This window comes from Myxine glutinosa, chromosome 9 (assembly GCF_964187855.1).
Source record: "Myxine glutinosa chromosome 9, kmMyxGlut1.1, whole genome shotgun sequence".
NCBI lineage: Eukaryota > Metazoa > Chordata > Myxini > Myxiniformes > Myxinidae > Myxine > Myxine glutinosa.
Genome location: NC_136269.1, coordinates 48,174,430 through 48,200,428, shown reverse-complemented (window position 1 = coordinate 48,200,428; position 25,999 = coordinate 48,174,430).

Sequence of the window (25,999 nt, the reverse complement as noted above, 5' to 3'; positions counted from 1 at the left end):
TCTCTTCATGCACCGCTCGGCACTAACTCTCTTCATACACCACTCGGTACTAACTCTCTTCATACACCCCCCGGCACAAACTCTTCATGCACCACTCGGCACTCACTCTTCGTACGCCACTCAGCACTAACTCTCTTCATATGCCACTCGGCACTAACTCTCTTCATATACCCCTCGGCACTAACTCTCTTCGTATGCCACTCGGCACTAACTCTTCTCATGCACCACTCAGCACTGACTCTTTTCATACACCACTCGGCACTAACTCTATTCATGCACCACTCGACACTAACTCTTCATACACCACTCGGCACTAACTCTCTTCATACACCACTCGGCACTAACTCTTCATACACCACTCGGCACTAACTCTTCATACACCACTCGGCACTAACTCTTCATACACCACTCGGCACTAACTCTTCATACACCACTCGGCACTAACTCTCTTCGTACACCACTCGGTCCTAACTCTCTTCGTACGCCACTCGGTCCTAACTCTCTTCGTGCACCACTCGGCACTAACTCTCTTCGTGCACCACTCGGCACTAACTCTCTTCGTGCACCACTCGGCACTAACTCTCTTCGTGCACCACTCGGCACTAACTCTCTTCGTGCACCACTCGGCACTAACTCTCTTCATACACCACTCGGCACTAACTCTCTTCATACTCCACTCAGCACGAACCTATCTTTTCTCTCCGACCCTCCTCCATTGTTTTTTTTTTCACCTTTTCTCATTTTCATTTTTTCTCACTTTTCCCTCACACTTAATGCTGCACTCCCACTTACAAACTGTAAGTAATGTGTCCATGTACTTTTTTTAAAGGAATTGTGAAACAACCACTTTTAACATCACACTAGATGACTCGATGCTAACACATTGCAGCGTTCTTACTTTGTGGCTTGGCTGGCAGGATGTCCTCGGGGTACGCACGCACACTCCCCTCTAAGCCTGGATTTGAATCCCAAACCAGGTATAAACTGCCATCGTGGTGTTTCACAGGCAGGATGATTCATCAGTGCGTGTGTCGTCCCTCGGATTGACATTAAACTGGGTGTCCTGTCTGCCAGCATTAGTCGATTGATCTCATGGTGTCCTTCGAGAAGAGTACGCGAGCTATTCTGGCACCATTAATAAATTCCAAAGTCCGACCTTAATCTGCAGGGGGCACTGCATCGGTGGCACAGCCGCACCCTCAGCCAACGATGCTGCCCCACAGCCTTGTGCTGCATACGAAAGAGGAAGGATACTTTGTAGCTTGCAACATTAAATTATTTGAATGATCGATCTTGCAATTCATTGTTTAACCTGAGGAGTTGCCAACTATAAATATGACTTAGTTGTTACAATAACGTCGGTGTTAGCCTTCTTGCCTCTAATCTCCCTGATCTTCAGTTTGTTGCCCCTATATAATCGAACATGACTAAAAGTCTAAAACTACCATGTATGGCGATTGAAGGTGGTGCTGCATCTCGGAGTACGCTGCCCTCAGAGATGTAAAAGTTGGAATGTAGACATTCATTATCCCTCTACATTTTTCGAAAAGAGTAGGCTATTGTGTGACGGTGTCCTAGTTAATTGCATTTCCCCGAGTAATTTAGTTCCAAAAAGGACGTGGATGTTAAATCTGATGGGGTTCTAGTAAATAGATAATCAAATCAATGACTAAAGTTAATGGGGTGTATTTAATGTACATTCATGATGGGCTGAACGGTCTCTGCCTGTGTACAAGTTTCGTTGTACAGTCCATGCTTGAAAAATGTCTCCATAATTAACTCAAAGCACTAATGCACATCGTTATCCGTTGTGCAAAGAGAAAATGCTTTTAAAACATCGTTTCATCAGTGGATGTAAAAAAAAATGGGAATTTTCTTAAAACCTGCAGTAGGAATTTCATATTTTTGAATTTTTTTTGAAAATGTAAAAAATATTTTGCTCTGGCCAAATCATTGCAAAATCTACCTATTTTGTTATATTCTGGAACTCGTTGAATAAATATTCCTCATTGAATCACTCTTTATGAAGCAATAAAATGAGGCAAGGATTGGTCAAAATGGACATTACAAGAGTTTTTATCTCTTCTCGCTATTCGTTAAATATATTGATACGTATTAATCCCCCCATCCAAAATCTCTCCAATTTTGAATCTGCCATATATCAATAATATGAGTTCCCCTACAAAGAACTTCAAATGCCAGAGGAGGCCATTAGTCCTATTAAAGCTTGGGCTATGATTGCCAACCTATTGTTGTTTGTCTGTGCTCTCTCTCATTTTTATATGCGGAGCATCAATCAAGGAAGCATCGCATACCATTTTAAAAGTCTTTGGTATGACCGAGTGGGGTTGGACCCACAGACCTCCCAGACTCAGAGCTGACAGTCTAAATTGCACCATACTGGTGCCTCATTGCCGAGTACGAATGCAGTAAGGTTTGACAAATCATCCATACTACAGGGTGTCTATAAAGTCACTGTGCACTGGATTATTTTTATGATATTGTTGCGGTTTTAGAACCCACACTTGTTGAAAATAAATAATACTTGTAAATATCCCATGACATTTAAGGTTAAAGGTTGCACCCTTAGTTAGGCCACAGCAACACGTAGGCCACCTTATAAATTCCAGTTATTTCCTTAATATGTGTTTTAGTTAAGGCCATGTTTCCAATAGTTGAATATGGGTTGCATCAATTAAATAAGAATAGGTCCCCAATCCATTCCGGCCATTTTGCGACCTCTCTCCAATTCTGTTACGTGCCTTGGTTAGCGTTCGCTGCCTTATCGCCACCATTGACCACGCGGTCGGCTCGAGAAAGAAGGGGGCGGAGCGCCAGGAACAAGGTGTGGCTTGTCAACCAGCCGTCAAAGGCGGAGCCGGTAAGCCCTTACCAGCCAACCAGGGCTGAGGTGAGCTCGATGGCGGGCGTGGTTTTGAAGCACGCGGAGAGATCTTGAAGCGCGATATATAAGCGCGAGCGCAAAGCCCTTTCACGGACTGCGCCACGGACTGCGCCACGGACTGCCTTTCGATACGGACTTGGTTGGCAGCGTGCATTACAAACGGAGTTCTTTCACGGACTTCTTCGGGGTGAACTGCGCATAAGGACTTGCGAGGACTTGCTCAGCGGCGCTCTTGTAAGAGAAGATATACGGCGAGAGAGGAGATACGGCGGCGCTCTTTGCAAACGCGCTAGCTGCCTGCCGGGTTTTCGCCCACGGAACCGGAGCGACACCTGGAGCCGGACCCCAACACCTGGACCATCCGCCTGGACCTTCCACCCTACCAGCTACCATCCCGTGTGAGTGTGTATGTGTGTCCGGGGTTGTAAGTTAAGACTGTATAGTTAAGCCTGCCCTGTCCTTCTCCTTCTTCTTCTTCCTTGTATATTAATTTCCTTTCCTCTTCTTTTTGGTTGGAAATAAATCACCTTGTTATTTCTTGGTTTTTCCCTAATCCGATCGCCTCCGTCCTTTTTTTCCATTGAGTACCTGTGGTACGATTTCGGAACCGCTAGGATCGGGTTTAGTCTTTGTTAACGGCCTGAGTCGCCGCTCGCTTCGCTCGGCGTGTCCACCAATGCCGCGGCTCGGGCGGGGCTCATTTCCTCGCTTCCCGGAAGGCGCTGGTAATTAGGTAATAGGAATAATTTGGCCTACCACCCTATTCAGCGCTGACCGGAAGTGACGTCATAGCTCCAGGACTCGGGACGGCCAGCTTAAAGGACAAGGGGATTCATCCCCCCTTGATAAGGGGAGAGCCGGCCCCCAAATCCGTAACAATTGGTGTCTGGGAGTGGGATTGGACCCGAACCAAATTTTATATATCATCTGAAAAAATTTGGTCGAAATTACGAGCGGCCGAAATTCTTATTAACATCTAAATTTAAATAGTGCCATGAATAATCAAGGCATTCGGATGCCGGTGGGGGAAAATGAGGGGGTAGAAGAGGAGATAGAGCTAACCTAGGACCCCAGGGAAGAAGTGGGAATAATGGAAGAGGAAAACGAAGAAGGTGCGGTAGTGGGGGTTGCAGGCGCACAAAATGGCAGCGCCTTGCACATGGCGATGAGGGCCGCGCCCGCTGCGCAAATGGGGGTGGGCAACATGCAAACGCTCATGACACAAATCATGGCACAAACGAAAAAAATGGAGGATAGTCTGAAAAAAATGAGTGGGCAACTGGACACCCAAGGGGAGGAAATGAAAGAGTTAGGGGACAACTTCACCCGGGACGTAAAAAGAATGGGGGAGAACTTTGGAAGCAAGCTGAGCGAAAAGGTTGCGGGGGTACGCGACGAGGTAGCGCGATTAGAGGAGCGCGGGTTGAGCGAAGTTGAGTGAGGCAAAGTCACGTGGACCGGGGTAGAAATCGCGACCCGGGGTATGGGGAAGCCGGCGACCGCAGAATTAGAAAATTCTATTTTATTAGCGCCAGCAGTCGTCGAGGAAAAAGAAATTAAAGAATTAATAATAGTGGAAATTCAAGAGATGGCAGAGATAGAAATTAAATCGAGGGAAGAAATGGAATGCACTCAAAGTCCATGTTCACATCGTGATGTCGTGCTGCATAACCCGATGGAAAGTTTGCAGGTGGTGGAGCGAAGAGGAGGAAGCGCCAAGGTGAGAAGGGCTGCATTTGGTGCTAAAAGATTTTGAGGAAAAGTGTTTGGCGCGAAAGGGGTTTTCGCGCACTTGGGATCCAGGCGTAACCCGGGCGCTCGTAGAAGGTCCGTGGTGCGCTGTGTGAGTGGAAATGGCGCGCGTGTGCGAATGGCGCCGGAGTGCGAGTGCATTACAGAGAATGAGAATGAATGCACGACAGAGTCTGAAAGTGAAAGCGAATGCACATCGGACTGTGATAGTGAGGGTAAGAGTGACACAGAGAGTGAGATGGATGAGGAGCGTGTGCGAGAATGCACACCGGGGAGGGATGAGGAGCGTGTGCGAGAATGCACACCGGGGAGGGATGAGGAGCATGTGCGGGGATGCACACCAGAGCACGTGATTGGGTGTGCGACAGGAGATTGCACACCCGTGGGTCGGTGTGCGCTGAGTGGGTATGTGCAAGAGTGCACACCCACGAGTGGTACGGAGTATGCACCGGGAGAGTGTGCGCAAGAAGGTGTGTGAGAGAGGTGTGTTACAAAGTGTGTAACAGAGTGTGCGAGGAGAATGAGTGCAAAAGAATGTGCGCGAGAGGAATGCATGGAGTGTATGGAGACGCCTGGATGTGCGAGTAAGAAACTGAACGAGTGGTGTGACCATGCGGGGCGAGCATCGATGCTAACCGGGACAGCGTTCAGGCTGACGTATAGCCGATGCGAGCTCTCTGGGCGCGGTGCTCTTTGTGTGCTGCGGGGGCCCGCCGGGATCGTTGCCGCGTCGCTCCTGCATGGAGCGCCGTGCACGATTCGGGCCGGGCTCTGCCCTGTATGGTCGGTGCCGCACCGTAGCGGCGAGCGGCGCGATTCTGGGGGAGAAAGGCCAGGTCGGACCTGCGCCCCCTGGTGGCCGCGATGTTCCGACTGGGCGAGGTTGGGTCATCGGGCCGGAGACCGAAAGGGTCCGCGCCGTGATGGGCCATGGAATCTCGGACCGAGTATGCCTCCTCCCCAGAATCGAAACTGCCGGACGCACCCAACCTGCAGGAGACTGCCCATCCGCACGGATAGCCGGCTTTTCGAAGCCGAGCTGTGAGAATGTATTTCCCGCACGAGAGGCCCAGAGTAGTGGACGGATAGTAGTGGTCATAGTGATGATAGCGAATGGTAGTTGTACCATTCAATCTTTGAGGCAGAGGAGCTATAGATTATGGGGTGGCGGTGAGAACTAGCCCTGGAAGGTTAGGATAATGCATAGGGATCTAGAAGATGATGTTACGTTGCCCCCCCCCCATTACCCCTGGTCTCGGTGGACCTCCGAACCCCGAGAGGGTCCCCGGCAGAAAGATGTGTTATCCCTGGTTGAAACCCAGCAGATAACGTCCCTCAGTGGAACCAGCAAATGAAACAGCCGAACCAATGATGCAACCACACCAAGTTATAAGCAAACCATACTATATTATAAATCACACACCAAGAGCCATACAGCAATGGGGCAATCACCCCTACTTTCAAATCTTACGATAATATCCATGTCAAGCCCCTTAACCCCACTCACGGCACCTCCCCCAGTGTCTCTGCTCCCCTCCAAGGTGAAGTCCCAATGTCTCTGTGCGCACCCGCGATCGGGGAGTCGAGGCCCGGCGGTCAATTGAGGCGTGGACGAGCGAGACGACCCCGAGGTCACGTGCTCAGCCCCCAGCAGCACAGCGGTGGCGAGGAACCTCCCAAAGGTGCGCTCCGACATACACGTTGCGGTTCAACCCGCGAGCCTCCGTATAATTCTCATGTGTCCCTTTCTGGCACAGCCGTTCCCGGCAATCGACCAGGGAATAATGTCCAGCCGACACGACGAAAGCCAGTTCACGGCCGGGTGCTCGCGTGGCCAAGATGACGGACGGCCTTCGCTCCAACCCGGATTCTCAAGGCCTGGATCCTCCGGAACCTCAAGGAGAATACCCGACGACACCGGCTCCACGCACTCCGGCGATATTTCTTATCGACCGAACTTCCCTTCAAGGACGCAAAGTTCCCTCACCCAGTACGGCGAACGCTCGGCCTGGAGCTTCAACCACCACCTCCTTTTCCGATCTCCTCCCACCTCCTTTTCTTCGCTGCACCTCTTCCGGTCTCGATCCGGATTTCCGGCCACATTTTACCAGGAGCGCTTTTAAATATTTTACTCACAACAACCCTTTCCCTTAAGTCACAATAAGCATAATATCTAGAATACTTCGAACCAGCAACAATACTCATAACAACAACCATTAAGGCCGAGTCCGTAACACTTCCCCCCTTCAGGAAAGAACGTTTGACCACAGCGAAAACTTTCTTTGCAGGCCAACTTGTCAACAAACCACCTATTGCCTCCTGATAGCACTTTTTCCCAGGAGGCCGAGCTGAGTATGCGGACGCCTTTATGCGTATGCGGACGCTGAGTATGCGCTACATGGACGCCTTTAGGAACGTGAAGTTCACGGTTAGTCTGTGCAGGAACGTTTACTACATGGACGCCTTTAGGAACGTGGCGTTCGTGGTTAATCCGTGTAGGAAAGTTCACTACCTGGACGCCTTTAGGAACGTGGCATTCACGGTTAATCCGTGTAGGAATTTTTGCTCGGCTGCTCTGCAGCATTCAGTGCTTCAGCTCTTTCTAACTTCCCTAATATTCACGGTTGGACCACCTGTCACTGTAGTCACGTGAATAATGGTCTCCTTCTCGGCCGCTACCCTGATAGTCGTCCTTTCGGGAGCTGCCGTAACTCTGGGAGTCTCCATAGCAATATCGGCTGCGGCCACCACCAACACTACCGCCAAGTTGTCCTCTTCTGTAGCCCCCTCGACGCCGACGAAATGCCTTCCCTACTGTTATGGTCCGACCCTCCAACTCCTGGTTATTCAGAACCTTTTCTGCATTTCTGGCGTCCCTTGAGTTTTCAAATGTGACAAAGCCAAACCCTCTTGACTTTTGGCTCTCCCTGTCTTTTATCAGCAGCACTTCCAAAAGCGGTCCATATTTGTTGAAGGTAGACTCCAGAACCTCTTCCTTTGTTTTGAAGTTCAGTCCACCTACAAAAAGCTTGCCAACTTTGCCTCCATCCCTGACTGGTGTGGTGTTATTTCCCATATCGGACTTTTTCACAACCATCAGGTTACTAGAAACTTGACCCCCGGCCAAATCATTCCCAACCACAACCGATACTCCCTCTACAGGAAGAGTGGCTTGCAACCCCACAGTGACCGGTCCTGACACCAAATCAGACTCTAGATTGATGACATGAAGGGGAGCGATAACCCAGCCACCGATCCCCTGTAACCGAACACTATCCCCAGTTGCTGTACTCTCCAACAATGGCAAAACGCCTTCAAGCATTAAGGATTGATGTGCTCCTGTGTCCCTCAATACCCAAACAGGTCCTGGGTTAGTCGAGTCTCCCTCCAGTGAGACAAACCCCTCATAAATAAATGGTTGGTAACTCTTCTGCGGGCGATGCCTCACGTTTGCCATCGCATTCGGAGTTGTACTAGTCGGACTCCGCTCCTGATTTTCCTTTCCCAAAGCATGACAGTGTGACATCAAGTGTCCTGGTTTATCGCAAAAAGCGCAAGTAGGCCCGGAGGAGAACCTCGTGGTCTGCCTCGAGGTCCACGGAGGATACGTCTGCCTTGAAACCGTTGACTTCTGACCTCTAGAAGTCGTGATATGAGAGTGGTCCTCCTCTCGAGGCCGCCCCCATGAATTTTCGTTCTCCGCCCCTGCCGTACCATAGCTCCCCTGGCTAAGTCTAGGCGATAAGTTAGGGTTGTGGAACCCCATCCTGTGGGTTAAGGCATAGTCATCTGCCATGGTCACTGCCTCATACAACTTTGGTACTTTCCTTTCCTCCAGGTGTATTTTAATGTCCTCGTGGACGCACTGTTGGAACTCCTCCACCAGGATCAATTGTCGCAATAGTTCGAAGTCTTTCCCAACTTCTTTTGAATCGCACCACCTATCAAACATGGTTTCTTTCAATCTGGCAAACTCCACGTGGGTCTCACTCTCCCTCCTCCTGGCATTCCGGAATTTCTGCCGGTAAGCTTCCGGGACCAATTCATAGGCTTTAAGAATGTGTTTCTTCAATACCTCATAATCTGCACACTGGTCAATCGGTAAAGCTGAATAAATCTCTTGAGCTTTACCCACCAGAACACTTTTCACTAGTATGGACCAGTACTCCTCAGGCCACTTTAACTGTCGAGCCACTTTCTCAAAGTGTGGAAAAAAAACTTGGCTACCTCCTTCTCATTGAAGGGTGGGACCAGCTTCACATGTCTGCCAACATCCCAGGTGTTCTGACTAGGTGTCGAACCAGTCAGCAGGGATGGTACCTCTCCCCATTCTCTTATTAACTCCAGCTCCTTGACTTTAATTTCCTGCTGACGCGGCTGACGCTGATTTTAATTTCCTGCTGATTCATGGTCCTTTAACTCCCTTTCGGCTCTTCTCTCCTCTGCTTCGAGGTCTCTTTCCACTCTCCTTTCCTCTCTTTCCACTGTCCTTTCCTCTGTTTTTTTGTCTTCTAACCTTTCCTGGAGTTCTCTTTCCTGTACTTTTAACCTTTCCTGGAGTTCTCGCTCCTGTGCTTTTTCCCTTTCCTGGCTCCGTAATTGCATCTCCAGTATCCGGAGCTCCACATTTTCTTGTTCTTCTGGTAACCAATCCCAGGCTACCTCTTCCCATGCTTTTAATCCCACCATAGATTGTATCACCACTGTCTGCAACTCTGCCTTCTTCATATTAGTTCGGACCTCCAAGCTAAAATGTTTGGTCAATTTCCAGAGGTCCGATTTTACTAACGCTCTGAACTGTGCTTCACTCGGGGTTACCGTAAACTTCTCTGCGTCAAACGCCATAGTGACTACTGGTAACACCTGTTAACCTTCACACACGAAATTTCTAACAAACAAAAACAAAAGTTTTTTGTTGTTGTTGTTGTTGTTTGTTTTTGGGAAAAAATTGGGAATGTTGGAAAAAGTTCCAAACTTGGGAATTCTTTCCCGGACTAAATTTAGGATTTTTTTTAGCTCCCGGACGCAGACCCAATTGCGAGTCCACGAATATCAATTGGACGAGCCCCCAATTTCTGTTACGGGGTCCCCCCCCCCCTTACACCTGGTCTCGGTGGACCTCCAAACCCCGAGAGGGTCCCCGGCAGAAAGATGTGTTATCCCTGGTTGAAACCCAGCAGATAACGTCCCTCAGTGGAACCAGCTAATGAAACAGCCGAACCATTGATGCAACCACACCAAGTTATAGGCAAACCATACTATATTATAAATCACACACCAAGAGCCATACAGCAATGGGGCAATCACCCCTACTTTCAAATCTTACGATAATATCCTTGCCAAGCCCCTTAACCCCACTCATGGCACCTCACCCAATGTCTCTGCTCCCCCCCAAGGCGAAGTCCCAATGTCTCTGTGCGCTCTCGTGATCGGGGAGTCGAGGCCCGGTGATCAATTGAGGCGTGGACGGGCGAGATGACCCCGAGGTCACGTGCTCAGCCCCCAGCAGCACCGCGGTGGCGAGGAACCTCCCAAAGGTGTGCTCCGACGTACACATTGCGGTTCAACCCGCGAGCCTCCGTATAATTCTCACGTGTCCCTTTCTGGCACAGCTGTTCCCGGCAATCCACCAGGGAATAATGTCCAGCCGACACGACGAAAGCCGGTTCATGGACGGGTGCTCGCGTGGCCAAGATGACGGACGGCTTTCGCTCCAACCCGGATTCTTAAGGCCTGGATCCTCCGGAACCTCAAGGAGAATACCCGACGACACCGGCTCCACGCACTCCGGCGATATTTCTTATCGACCGAACTTCCCTTCAAGGACGCAAAGTTCCCTCGCCCAGTATGACGAACGCTCGGCCCGGAGCCTCAACCACCACCTCCTTTTCCGATCTCCTCCCACCTCCTTTTCTTCGCTCCACCTCTTCCGGTCTCGATCCGGATTTCCGGCCACATTTTACCAGGAGCGCTTTTAAATCTTTTACTCACAACAACCCTTTCCCTTAAGTCACAATAAGCATAATATCTAGAATACTTCGAACCAGCAACAATACTCATAACAACAACCATTAAGGCCGAGTCCGTAACAATGACCATAGGTGACCAAGATTTAAGTAGTGACAGTGTACCTGTAGTGCGTAGTGGGGACATAGAGTAGATTAGGTGGATGATAATGACGGGGGAGTGCTTAGTATAAGGGATGACGGGGAGCACCAGTATTAGAAGGGAGTCGATAGTTTAGATGATGCTGTTTGTGTGAGCAGGAGGTTTCGAATGAAATGAGGCATTGCATATGGAAGTTCCTGGTAGTGCTGAGCAAATGAGGCAATGCTCGAGAAAGATGTGTGTGTGTGTTGAGTGATTGACCTGCATGATGTGCAGGTGAAGTACAGGTGGGTGGAATGAATGGTGTGGAGTGAGGAGTGTGGAATACGTGAGTGGAGTGTATGGTGCGAAGGAGTGGATGGGGGAAGGATGGACCCCTTCATGAATACCCGGGGAGGGTAGTTTAAAAGTAGGTAGAGGGAGTAGGAAAATTGTGATTGGATATTGACATCTGTGGTGTGGGTAGTAGGAAGAAGTGTTTTTTTGGGTGCATGAGTGTATGGAATGGCTGGGCGTGTGGCCTGTTAGTGAGAATGGTTGGTTGGGCACTCCGCCACTGGTAGTCTGTCGGCCAGGTGAGGCCGCAGGTAGGCTCTGGGAGCCAGGTAGAGTTCAATGGGGCCCGAGGATCCAGAGAAGGACCCGGGTAGCCCGATGCCCTGGAGGGCAGTAGTGGGGGTAAGCGCCAGGGAGGGCCTTCCCCAGGTAGGTTAGGATAGGAAGGAGCTAGGTAAGCTCGGGTGGCAACTGCAGTGGCAGAGGTGTGCAGGTGAGCGGACCTGCTGGTGAGCCATACGACCCAGCCTTGAAATTGTGCAAGGGCACAGGTGGAAAAATCAGGGGAGTGAGACCCCAAATTGGTGAGTTCCACAGACTGGTCAATGGGAATTCAGTTCTTAGAACCACATAGAGTAATGATGGCCAATAGATTGGTAGGGCAAGACCCCCGGGTAGAGTAAAAGAGTTAATACAATTTAGAAGGTAGTTAGGAGAAAGTCTCTTCGCACCATCTGCATCCACTCACCTAAGGTGATAGGACTCCACACCATATTTTTGCAGACATTTGGAATGTAAGACGCATCAGGACGTGAGGGAGACATTGTGTTGTGATTCCATCCCTTCCTTCTTGGGAGGGATTGGGGATTAATTTGGAAATAGAGGGAGATATGGGGGACGAGACATAGCGATGGATTTGTAATTTGTAAATTGTGTAAATACGGGGTAAGGGCAAGGGTAGGGTAGGTGACATGGGGGGTGACGAACAGTTAGGGACGAGCTTTCTCGGCTCGCTCTCCCGCACCCTTCATGTCTGCATTACTTTGTATTGATGTGTATCCTTGCGCCCCTGCCTGCTGATCTGCTTGTCCTTCCTTCCCCACTCATGGGCCTTGTTCTTTTGTGCCCGAGGGAAGTGTGCAGGTGCTGCCAGTTGTGCGCCCGCACCGTTGCTGCCTCCTGCCTATACTGATGCACCATATGGACCACACGTTCTGTGGCCTAGCACCACATATGGACCACACGTTCTGTGGCCTTGCACCACCTTATGGACCACACGTTCTGTGGCTTGGCGTCTCTGCTGGGACCGACCATTGTTGCCAGCGGTGTCTGCCTTGTGGACCACTGTGTTTTTAAGTGGCACCCATGCCCAGCAGTGGACCACCGGAGTTGGCCCTGCTGGCCAAATCAATAATAAAAAGCGGACGCGGTCTGTGCCCTTTTTAATTAATAAATAACAGCAAGCAAGAAGATGAAGACAACCAGAAACATCGGCCCAGCTGAGAAGAAGAAGACGTCATCATTTTATTTTATTTTTTTAAATGTGATGACTGTGCATTTTTTGGATGATGGTGCTTTTATGGTGCTTTTTGGTGCTTAGTGGTGCATTTCTTTATTGGTGCATATTGGTACATATGGTATGGTGTATCGGTGCAGTGCATGGCAGTGGTATTTTCCCCTTCTCAAAACATATTTTTCTTCCCACAAAAGACAGGTCCTGGGTTGTCGTGTAAATAATTAATAGTGTTTTGTAAATAATGCTCCCCACCGGCTAAATGTTTAGTTTGGAAATAATTCCATAATTCGGTTAATTGTGGGTGTGAGTGAGTTAGATAGGATGCAACGCAGCAGGCGGGACATATTTAGTGTTAAAACTGTCGCAATCAGGGTGAGGTTAAAAGTAGAGGGTAACCACACCTAAGTGTCACATTAAGTGAACGTTCCCTTGTGTGTCGGCCCGGGACGGGCCTGGAAAATGGGAGGGTGCAGTGTTGCGGTTTTAGAACCCACACTTGTTGTAAATAAATAATACTTGTAAATATCCCATGACATTTAAGGTTAAAGGTTGCACCCTTAGTTAGGTCACAGCAACACGTAGGCCACCTAAGAAATTCCAGTTATTTCCTTAATATGTATTTTAGTTAAGGCCGTGTTTCCAATAGTTGAATCTGCGTTGCATCAATTAAATAAGAATAGGTCCCCAATCCATTCCGGCCATTTTGCCACCTCTCTCCAATTCTGTTACGTGCTTTGGTTAGCGTTCGCTGCCTTAGCGCCGCCATTGACCATGCGGTCGGCTCGAGAAAGAAGGGGGCGGAGCACCAGGAACAAGGTGTGGCTTGTCAACCAGCCGTCAAAGGCGGAGCCGGTAAGCCCTTACCAGTCAACCAGGGCTGAGGTGAGCTCGATGGCGGGCGTGGTTTTGAAGCGCGCGGAGTGATCTTGAAGCGCGATATATAAGCGCAAGCGCAAAGCCCTTTCACGGACTGCGCCACGGACTGCCTTTCGATATGGACTTGGTCGGCATCGTGCATTACAAACGGAGTTCTTTCACGGACTTCTTCGGGGTGAACTGTGCATAAGGACTTGCGAGGACTTGCTCATCGGCGCTCTTGTAAGAGAAGATATACGGCAAGAGAGGAGATACGGCGGCGCTCATTGCAAACGCGCTAGCTGCCTGCCGGGTTTTCGCCCACGGAACCGGAGCGACACGTGGAGCCGGACCCCAACGCCTGGACCATCCGCCTGGACCTTCCACCCTTCCAGCTACCATCCCGTGTGAGTGTGTATGTTTGTCTGGGGTTGTAAGTTAAGACTGTATAGTTAAGCCTGCCCTGTGTCCTTCTCCTTCTCCTTCTTCTTCTTTCTTGTATATTTCTTTCCTTTCCTCTTCTTTTTGGTTGTAAATAAATCACCTTGTTATTTCTTGGTTTTTCCCTAATCCGATCGCCTCCGTCCTTTCTTTCCATTGAGTACCTGTGGCACGATTTCGGAACCGCTAGGATTGGGTTTAGTCTTTGTTTACGGCCTGAGTCGCAGCTCGCTTCGCTCGGCGTGTCCACCAACGCCGCGGCTCGGGCGGGGCTCATTTCCTCGCTTCCCGGTAGGCGCTGGTAACTAGGTAATAGGAACAATTTGGCCTACCACCCTATTCAGCGCTGACCGGAAGTGACGTCATAGCTCCAGGACTCGGGACGGCCAGCTTAAAGGACAAGGGGATTAATCCCCCCTTGATAAGGGGAGAGCCGACCCCCGAATCCGTAACAATATTTATTTGTTTATTGTATTTTGCTAATATTTATTTGTTTTATTTTTCATTTCCCTTGTTATTGAAGATGTTATCGATGAAAGAGCGTGTGTTGCTGGTGGAACGTGTCTTACGTGAAGGAGGGAAATACACAGTGGAGGTGCAAAGATTATTTTCAGAGCACTTTCCATTAAATAAATTACCTTCTACTGCACAGTGACTTTACAGACACCCTGTACAAGAGAGCCATTTGTCTGTGTGTGTTGCTATTTTCTCAGAGATGGCTGAACGCATTTTCGTCAAACTTTCAGAGATTCTACCGACTGTCTTCTACCGATTCCTCTCTGGTCTAACCCCCCCAGCCCTGTGTGTGTTCTGTCCCCCAAGTACTCCTACAGGTCGCACAAGATGTTCCAGCAACCCTCTTCTGGTGAAACTGCCAAAATCAAGACTCTCTGCTCACCTTTACTCTTTCATTCCTCTTTTCTCCCACCTCTGGAACAAACTCCCTCACTCTCTTCAATTCCACTCCTCCCTTCAGGTCTTCAAAACAGCTGTCCACCACCATCTCTTATCTTCCTCAATCCAAAACCTTGATCTTTTCTACCCCTGTTAATTCACCCCAGATCCACTTCTTTGAAATACCGACTTCTTTCCTGGAAGTTCTAGCTGTGTCCATGTGGTTTTTTTTTTTACCTTTCCCACCCCCCACTCCCCTTCCCACGCCTCCTTCCCCCAAGCCCTCTCCCTCCCACATATCTCCCGATGTCCCTGTTCTCTACTGTTGTACTTGTGTGCTTCCCCCTCTATCCCCATCTTGTCTCCCACTCCCTTTATTTTGTCATGTGTCCGTTTGGTTTTTGTCATTAATGTTAGCTCTTACACGAGCCTCGATCTTGTATACAAAAAATATCATTAGTGAGGGCCTGGGAATGTTTTGGGCAAAAAAAAATTTTTTTAAACATTTTTTGGAAGAAAAAAAAAGTTCAATTTTTTGGGGGGATTTGGAAAAAATTGCTCTTTTGTGCATAATATTTTTAGCTATGTCAAAGGTAATAAATAGTAAATGATACCCGACCACATTCCATCGTGAGTGTGTGTTGGGAAGTGTTTAGGCACCAACAAAAAATAGGAAAAAAAAAATTTGATATCTTCAAAATTCCAACAGGATTAGAGCATCACCAGGCAATGTGGGGTACTCCTGCCAGTAACAAATAAAACACAAACATGCTTCGCACGTTTGACATCTCCTTACACAATAGTAATTGAAGATATTCATGATGCATTGTGTTTTTTTTAATGCAACATATTTCAATGGAATAGGAATGTTAAGGCACGACAATTAAACAATGACCCTTTCCATTTTTAGATATTCTGCCTTTTTTGAGCTGCTTCGGCCCATTCTTGCAATACAGGCTACTCTGGCTGTCCGGACTTTACAGACAATGAGTGAACAATTCACTACAAGATGGTTATAGAAGCCTATGTAGATTTCCTACAGACATCCATAAAATTGGGAATTCTGCATGCAGGTATGTCATAGGTTATTCCCATAAAATTGGGAATTCTGCATGCAGGTATGTCATAGGTTATTCCCATAAAATTGGGAATTCTGCATGCATGTTTGTCTTTGGTTATTCCCATAAAATTGGGAATTATGCATGCAGGTATATCTTCGGTTATTCCCATAAATTGGCAATTCTGCATGCATGTACGTCTTCGGTTATTCCCATAAAATTGGGAATTTTGCATGCATGTACGTCTTCGGTTATTCCCATATAATTGGGAATTTTGCATGCAGGTAAGTCTTCGGTTATTCCCATAAAATTGGGAATTATGCATGCAGGTATGTCTTCGGTTATTCCCATAAAATTGGGAATTCTGCACGCATGTATGTCTTTGGTTATTCCCATATAATTGGGAATTTTGCATGCAGGTAAGTCTTCGGTTATTCCCATAAAATTGGGAATTCTGCATGCAGGTAAGTCTTCGGTTATTCCCATAAAATTGGGATTTATGCATGCAGGTATGTCTTCGGTTATTCCCATAAAATTGGGAATTCTGCATGCATGTATGTCTTTGGTTATTCCCATATAATTGGGAATTTTGCATACAGGTAAGTCTTCGGTTATTCCCATAAAATTGGGATTTATGCATGCAGGTATGTCTTCGGTTATTCCCATAAAATTGGGAATTCTGCATGCAGGTATGTCATAGGTTATTCCCATAAAATTGGGAATTCTGCATGCATGTTTGTCTTTGGTTATTCCCATAAAATTGGGAATTATGCATGCAGGTATATCTTCGGTTATTCCCATAAATTGGCAATTCTGCATGCATGTACGTCTTCGGTTATTCCCATAAAATTGGGAATTTTGCATGCATGTACGTCTTCGGTTATTCCCATATAATTGGGAATTTTGCATGTAGGTAAGTCTTCGGTTATTCCCATATAATTGGGAATTTTGCATGCAGGTAAGTCCGGTTATTCCCATAAAATTGGGAATTCTGCATGCAGGTAAGTCTTCGGTTATTCCCATAAAATTGGGATTTATGCATGCAGGTATGTCTTCGGTTATTCCCATAAAATTGGGAATTATGCATGCAGGTATGTCTTCGTTTATTCCCATAAAATTGGGAATTATGCATGCAGGTATGTCTTCGTTTATTCCCATATAATTGGGAATTTTGCATGCAGGTAAGTCCGGTTATTCCCATAAAATTGGGAATTCTGCATGCAGGTAAGTCTTCGGTTATTCCCATAAAATTGGGATTTATGCATGCAGGTATGTCTTCGGTTATTCCCATAAAATTGGGAATTATGCATGCAGGTATGTCTTCGTTTATTCCCATAAAATTGGGAATTCTGTATGCAGGTATGTTTGAAGATTTTTCTAGTATGCTTTGAAGTTATTTGTAGTATCTCTTTGGTTTTTCTGGATTGCCAGACATTTATATTCCTTTTTTCTTCTTCTTTTCTGTTGTTTCTCGTCCCAAAGCTATTTCTGCACCTAACATTGAAATGCTTTCTCGACTCTTTTCCAAATGAATGCTCTTTACGTCAGAGCTTCAAATTGAGCCACTCAACCATTTTCACATTATCTGGAACTGCTTTGTACTGTAATAGCAAAAGGTACTTCATTAGCTTGTCCCATCTTGCTTGGATTTATTTTCTTTCCACCCCCACCTCCCCTATTTATTTGTATGTTTCAATGTTACACTCTCTGCTTTTGTCTGTGTCCCAATGACAGAGTTATTTAATAAATAGCAGTTCATATTTAAATCTGTTTTGTTTGATGCATCGCTCGACATAAATGGAGTGTTCTCAAAATATCGAGCCGATTTGAGTTGCTGCTTCTGCTGTACATATTTGCTTGGAATTTTGAAAATTAAACCTCTCAGGATAAATGTAAGGCTCAGATGTTCACCTGCTCACCTCTGAGCTGCATGATCCTGAGTATGTTTGACTCAGATGAGGATAAAATTGCCCTATGGTGTATAGAGGAATATCAGGGAGCAAGTCATCCTTTTGGACAGAACATCAAGCGAGCTAATCTGTCTGTTTGAATTTGGTTGCTGACATTGAAATTGCCCATTGTATCTCTCACAAAGAATATAGGCCTTTAGACTGGGCCCTGAACCAAATAATAATTTTAAAAAATATATATATATATATTCCAGGTCGAGGGTATAGTTGACCACCTTCCCTCGTCCAAGCCAGTCTTCAACTGTAACCACTACATTGGTTCCATGAGGCTCCGTTACATGAATGGTGAAGTTCCAATAGTAGATCAGGTGAGATAAATGGTGTCAGCTTTATTGAGAAAACTAGAAAATTATTTGTATTAATATATTTGGGTTGGCCGGTTTGGTATTCTGTTGAAGCGCTCAGCTCATGATGCTGGAATCCCAAATTCAAATCCCATATGTGGCATGGTCCGCTGCCCGAATCCTCATATTGATACAGAAATAAAAGAATGTCTCGTAATGCCCTTTCGTTCATACAAAAGTAATCGATTGTCTCCTAATGTCCTTGTCCTGCATACAATATATGTACAAGTTCCCCCGTGACCCTTTAGGCAATCTGGAGAAAAACAAATGCAATTTCCACATGGCCTGTGAAAATTTGCATGATAACTGTCTCATGGTAGACTTGTGTGTTATTGATTACAATTTCTAAGATGTTATGGTGGACCATATTATTGTGCCGAAGTAAACGGAAATTCAATCCCCAGGGCAGGAAGATTAATTCATTCTTTCTGCAAACCTGGAGGACTATAGGATAGAGGAATAACAAATGGGCGTACTCTATAGTTAAGGGTGTACGTGCAGGGTTTTGTAGCATTACATCTTTTTTTTATTTTGTATGTTCCCGTTTTCAATGGGGCCATTGCATTTTCATTGTTTCAAATTGTGCACATCAGCCTGTCCGAAGCACTTTTTCTCACTTAGAAGGTGTGTCAAAACATCAAGGGTTGACCACAAACACGCGGCGCTGATAGATTCATAAATGATTAAAATTTTCGTCTCATTAGTTATTTCACGACAAGGTGAAGATGATGGAAAGAGAGTGCCGAGACTGCAAATTTCAATGCGCTGCATGTGCGCTGCAAATTAGCGGGTGGGTGTTACTGGACATTCCACGTGAACCTTTCATGGCAGACAGACTATGAGCAAAACCTTCGGTACATTATATTCCGTTAACGTCTCTTGCTTATTTCCAAAGCTCTACTGTATTACAGGATGGACATATACATCATAGTCACCGCCAAGACGTTCCTATTCGGCGCAAAAGCAGGGGCGATATGATCGGGTGGTGGTGTGAATACCATTCCATAAAATGATGAGGAGATTCTCCGGAATACCAGAAATATTCCCTGTCTGGCCTTGCTGATATAGATGCGCCATTTCGTGGATTTTGTCGGTAAAATTGACCAAGGACGGTGTTAAATCATCTGGGCAGGTTGTAATAAAGAGAACATACAAAAAGGCCAAAAAGCCAAACATATATGTACATCATTACGATTAGACGTAAGATTAGTGCTATATGGTATGATTTATCATTATTATTATTATTATTATTATTATTATTATTATTGTTGTTATTGTTTTGCCTATGCCTCAAAGTGTTTTCTTTTACACAGCTCGAATCCTTTTGTGCTGATGTCTTCTTTTTTTTTTTTGGTATACAAGATCGAGGCTCGTGTAAGAGCTAACATTAATGACAAAAAAAAAAAAAACCGACACAAGACGAAATAAAGGGAGCCGGAGACAAGATGGGGAGAGAGGTGGAAGCACACAAGTACAACATTTGAGAGCAGGGACATCGGGAGATCTGTGGGAGGTAGAGGGCTTGAGCGGAGGAGGCATGGGAAGGTTGAGGTAAAAAAAAAAAAAAACACATGGACTGGACATGGACACATGGACACATCGACACACAAACACATGGACACATCGTGAAAACACGTCTGCGGGCGGTTTCGTACACCCGAGGAGTTCCAATGTCCTGTGCCCATGATGGCGCATTGAGTTGAGCTCGGGAGCATCAAAGTGAAATGAAGTTATTTGGATGCAGCGCCAATGCGAGTGTATGATGCCATATAGTGTGTCTCTGCGGACAAAGGTGGGAGCATCCAGGCTGGGTCATACACCCAGCACCGGAGCCTGATTAAATTGGTGAAGAATCCGACTAAGCCTGGCCTGAAAGTCATTAGCCATGTCTCCATGGGCAGAGAGTCAAGGTCAGAACGCGGCTTGGGGTGGGAAACGGGGAGGGATGAAGGGGGCTAGGGTGGTGGGGAGGCTAGGGGAACGGGCAAGGATGGGGTTCGTTAGGTTGGGGGTCGCTATAAGGGGTGTGGAAAAAAACTGACGACTGCGGAGAGATAGGAGGGAATGAGACAGGAGGGATCGGAAAATCGGACGCCCCACATAGTACGCTGACGCCCCACAGAATAATGAAGTCTGACAGGTTAATCACGGTTGAGCCCCCGGCAACATTATTATTTTACAAGCAAATCCAGGGAACTTTAAGCAGATCGTGACAGCGGCAGCTTAACTCCTTCCCGGTTTAAAGCCACGAGCTGCTGCATTTTTGAGCGGGCAGTCAAATTTCATTACCGCTGACCTTTTTGTTGTTTTGCCTGTCTTATGCGAAGGCTAACAAAGGGAAAGTGCGCATTGGCAGCCGTAAAAACGCCAAAAGGAGAGATGGACGCCAATCTGAGCTGTCAAATGGTCCGCTTGTATTTGGGAAAAGAGCGCCGGAGATAAAAGTGTCGCGCTCGTGCGGAATACCATTCTGAGGCTCGGAGGGGCGTGTAGGAGGGGCTGGGGAGGGGGAGTATATGGGGAAGGGGGTCGCCGTTCGTGAGGCCGCGAACGCTGAGGCAACGGGAGGAAGGACCGGTCGGGACCGTCCGTGCGTGAGCCAAAGAAGGTCTGCAAGGCTGCGCGGGCAAATGAAGATGGAAAAGGAAACGGCAGTCCTGTTTTTCACCGCTGTCACTGTCGCTTTGTCATTTTATATGAATGCTGCATTTTATAGATCATAAAACACCCCATCTCACCCTCACACACCCCCAGCAACAACATAATAGCTCGAAGTTGGAAAGTTGGAAACCTAATTTTTTTGCCATTTGTGCACTTTGTGCAGCGGAAAGTGTCTGTAGGTGTACCACCGATTCACGTCCGCAAAGTGTCTGTAGGTGTACCACCGATTCACGTCCGCAAAGTGTCTGTAGGTGTACCACCGATTCACGTCCGCAAAGTGTCTGTAGGTGTACCACCGATTCACGTCCGCAAAGTGTCTGTAGGTGTACCACCGATTCACGTCCACAAAGTGTCTGTGGGTGTACCACCGATTCACGTCCGCAAAGTGTCTGTAGGTGTACCACCGATTCACGTCCGCAAAGTGTCTGTAGGTGTACCACCGAGTCACGTCCGCAAAGTGTCTGTGGGTGTACCACCGATTCATGTCCGCAAAGTGTCTGTAGGTGTACCACCGATTCACGTTCGCAAAGTGTCTGTAGGTGTACCACCGAGTCACGTCCGCAAAGTGTCTGTAGGTGTACCAGCGATTCACGTCCGCAAAGTGTCTGTAGGTGGACCACCGAGTCACGTCCGCAAAGTGTCTGTAGGTGTACCACCGAGTCACATCCGCAAAGTGCCTGTGGGTGTACCACCGATTCACGTCCGCAAAGTGTTTGTAGGTGTACCACCGATTCACGTCCGCAAAGTGTCTGTCGGTGTACCACCAATTCACGTCCGCAAAGTGTCTGTAGGTGTACCACCGATTCACGTCCGCAAAGTGTCTGTAGGTGTACCACTGATTTACCTCCGCAGGAACACGATTCGGTGGCGCCTGCATTAAAACGTCCTTGTTGTTTGTTAAACATTATTCGAGACCTTAAACATGGTTCTGGCCTCATCTTTTTTTTTCTTTTTCTTCATGGGGGGTTGGTTCATGGGTTCCTCTTTCATGGGTTCATGGTTGGTTCATGGTTGGTTCATGGTTCCTCCTCTTGTTGGGTTGGTTTGTGGGTTCCTCCTTCATGGGTTCATGGTTGGTTTATGGGTTCCTCCTCTTGTTGGGTTGGTTCATGGGTTCCTCCTTAATGGATTCATGGTTGGTTCATGGGTTCCTCCTCTTGTTGGGTTGGTTCATGGGTTCCACCTTCATGGGTTCATGGTTGGTTCATGGTTGGTTCTTGGGTTCCTCCTATTTTTTTTCTTTTATTTTTTGTTCATGGTTGGTTCATGGTTGGTTGGTTGGTTGGTTGGTTGGATGGTTCATGGGTTCCTCCTTCATGGGTTCCTCCTCTTTTTTTTCTTTTCTTTGTGGGTCATGGTTGGTTCATGGTTGGTTGGTTGGTTGGTTCATTGGTTGATTGGTTGGTTGGTTCATGGGTTCCTCCTTCATGGGTTCCTCCTCTTTTTTTTTTCTTTTCTTTTTTTTCTTGGTTGGTTCATGGGTTCATGATTGGTTCATGGTTGGTTGGTTGGTTGGTTGGTTGGTTGGTTCATGGGTTCCTCCTTCATGGGTTCCTCCTCTTTTTTTTTTCTTTTCTTTTTTTTCTTGGTTGGTTCATGGGTTCATGGTTGGTTCATGGTTGGTTGGTTGGTTGGTTGGTTGGTTGGTTGGTTGGTTCATGGGTTCCTCCTTCATGGGTTCCTCCTCTTTTTTTCCTTTTTCTTCATGGTTCTGGCCTCTTCTTTTTTCTTCCTCCGCAGGAACACTATTCGGTGGCGTCTGCATTAAAACGTCCTTGTTGTTTGTTAAACATTATTCGAGACCGTAAACATGTTTCTGGCCTCTTCTTTTTTTCTGCACAGCTGTTTCAGCAAAGTATACGCTGAGAAACATTCAATATGTATAGAAGGCAGTGTACGCCTGCCCTCAGTCGCCGTTTAGTCATTTACTTTCCCTGACTTATTGCTGTTTTACTGAGTAACGCCGTGGCCTGTTCGGGCAAGGCTCACACGGCATGATTCCTCAGAGGTGAAAAAAAAAAACGATACATATATTTCCCCCATAAAATACCTGGTGTGGCTTTCATCTTAATCCGTGCTGAAGGTAAATCTGCGGCACTTAGCAAAGCTGCGGTATCAGACTGAGCATTATTTTAGGGGCTTAGAAGACCGACAGGGGCAGTCGCTCATCGAAAGCCAAGGGCTCGACTGGAGTGTTAAATCCCCCCACTACCCCTAACACCTTCTTTCCTCCAACCACTTTTCTATCCAACTACAGCGATCCTAGCTCCCATAAGAGCCATTGATGGCTAATGACCGGGCTCGGTGGAGGCCAGACTTTGGCCTTTGCAAGAAGTCGCTGACCCTCCTGACCGGGCTGTGCTTCTGCCAATGCAGGCACCGCTGCCTCTCATGCGGCACAAGCATAAACTGCTTGGTAAGCTCCCGGTACAGCAGTTCCTTGTTCTGCATCGGGAACAAATCAACAGCCATGCCAATGTCACGTCTCACCTACAATCGCTAATGGGCATATGTTATTATGTTGAGTCGCCGTAGTGCAGAAATAATCAGAGTTGGCATAATTTTGAAGCACGTTCAGTTATCTTAGATAACTCTTCCATGAGTCTTCGAAACACCTTTAGAGGCCATTTTTCCCTGCAGAGCAGGGGTTGGCCTTTTTCGGGCACCGTGGTCCCCTTTTTGAAGCAATGTTTTATGGTCGGATGCCCTTCCTGCCGCCAACCCTATTAGTCGCCTCTTGTGACACACAGAGAATTACCAGTGAGCTTGTACTCAATTTGCCACCCTCGGAAGGATGACAGGCTGAGTCAACCCACCTGGCGGTAATTCAGCTATCAACCGTGATTCGAACTCAGGATCCTGGGATCCCAAGCCGGCACCCGAACCGCTAAGGCAACACAAGGCTTCTTCCATGAGTCTTCGGAAGAAAAAAATTTGAAAGAAATGAAGTGACATATCTGACGTCATTAAGACATCTAAAGAGCCTCAAATGGCTTAAGTTTCCTTATAAAAAATACATTTGAAAGGTCTCTTGAGAGGTCCTCATGGGAGCACCATGGTGTCTTATAAATGACCTCATGTAAGCATGTTGTATGGTGTGTCGTACAATCATAGGCGTATCTTGCTGGCAGGATAGCCTAGTAGTAGGCCTACTCTTCTTTGAGCTGTCCAGCCTCAGTTCAAATCTCAACCCAGCTATAACTGTTAATATGGTGTTTCGGATGCTGGGAAATGTATAGCTGAGTATGCCGTCCAGCAGATGACCTTTTGCCAACAAATGTTGTTTGTGGATGTTTCAGATCCTACAATGTCTTTTGTGAAACATAGGTGTTATCGCCGCACCATTGCTAAATTCCAAAAGTCTGCTTTAACTGCAGGTAGCAAGTGGTCTCTACTTCTTGGATAGCCGTTGACACCAGGTTACACTGCTTGTTATCTCTGAGGGTCATTATTGGTGGTGCAGCCAATTCTAAACGATAAACAAATTATTGGTGGTGCAGCCGATTCTACACTATAAACAAATTTACGTTCCCAGGTTTTTCGCATGTTACAGGTGAACGACAGTCTGTGACTAAGGGTAAACAGGGTGCACGTGCCATGGGAATTTCTTGAGACATTTCCATAGAAGTTAGTATTACCAAATTTGCACAGTACATGTTCAGTGTGGCTGGTGGGTACGGAACACCATTGATTAGATCTGCATGGTTGCAGTGACATTAAGTGGCGACAGATTTGCTATTCCTTGAAAAAGGATGTGTGGTTACCTAGGATGGTTACCTAGGTAACCCTAACCTAGGATGTGTGTATTCACAGTAGCTGTTAAAAGTTATTTTGAGGGATATATACAAGGCACTACCACTGAGCACTTCCCCAAAACAGTGATAATGCTCACATGGGTTTGGAAAATTTACATCAACATCAATGGATCCTCATTAACGGTATGGACCTCAAACATCCGGGGCCTTCGCTCAAACCTGACTGATCTCTCCATTCAGGTTGCTTCTGACAATCCAGACTTGATCTGCTTAACAGAAACTTTCCTCCTTCAAGATGTCTCTGATTCCTTAATATCTCTTCCTGGTTACTCCCTCCTCCGGTACGATAGACCTGAGCCTCAACCTGGTGGTGGGGTGGCTATCTTTATCAAAAACTCTCTTCCTCACTCTCCCTGCACTGCCCTCTCTCAACCCCACCCCCAGGAGTACCTCTGGCTACGGCTTCCCCTTCGCTCCCACCTTTTGTTCATATGTGTTCTGTACCGTCCTCCAAACAGTGATGACTCCATTTACATTTCGCTGTCGGACAACATGGACCAACTTCTATCAACTCATCCCAACTCTCTCTTCCTCATATGTGGCGACTTCAACTGTCATCATGCCAGCTTGCTGGGTGTGGGTTCATCTCTCACCAGAATTTCCTGACCCGGATCTCAGTCAATGGAGTATCTTCTCTTCTGGATTTCGTGATGACTAACTTCCCTGCAAATGTCTGCTGCTCTTCTTCTGCTCCAATCGGTTCTTCTGATCATGTGCTTGTTAAAGTGGACATCTCACTGGCCATTCTCAGAGAGCCTCCTCAGCACCGACGAGTCTGGCATTTCACTCAGGCCGACTGGAACGGTCTGCAAGCAGCCATCAATCATCTGGACTGATCTCCCATCTCTACTGCCTCTGACATCAATTCTTCCTGGGAATTCTTCCAAAGCAAACTGCTCTCTCTCATGCACAGATTTATCCCATCTCGTCTTCAGTTGTCATACCCTTCCTCCCGTCCATAGTACACTGAATCTTGTGGTGAGGCAATTGCCTGAAACAACTTGCCTTTGCCTCTTGGAAGGCAAATCCAACTGAAGGAAATCTCAGTTCCTTCCACCAAGCTCGGAACAAGTGTGTGTCTACCGTCAGGAGTGCCAGGAAGCACTATCTCTCCACACTCAAGATTGAACTCTCAAACCTGTCTCCTTCCTTCAAATCCTGGTAGCGTCTGGTCAAATCCGTTTCTGGTGTTTGTTCCCCCTCCATTCCCTCCCTTACCTCAAATGGCTACACAGTTGACACCGCACGTGACAAAGCCGAATGCCTCAACTCTGTGTTTGCCTCAAAATCTTGTGTCCCTAACCCATCTCTCTCTGTTCCCACCTTTCCCAGTCGAGCCCAACTGCTCCTGGACTCTGTGTCCTTCTCTCCTGACAAGGTGGAGAAGTTTTTTTAAATCAAACC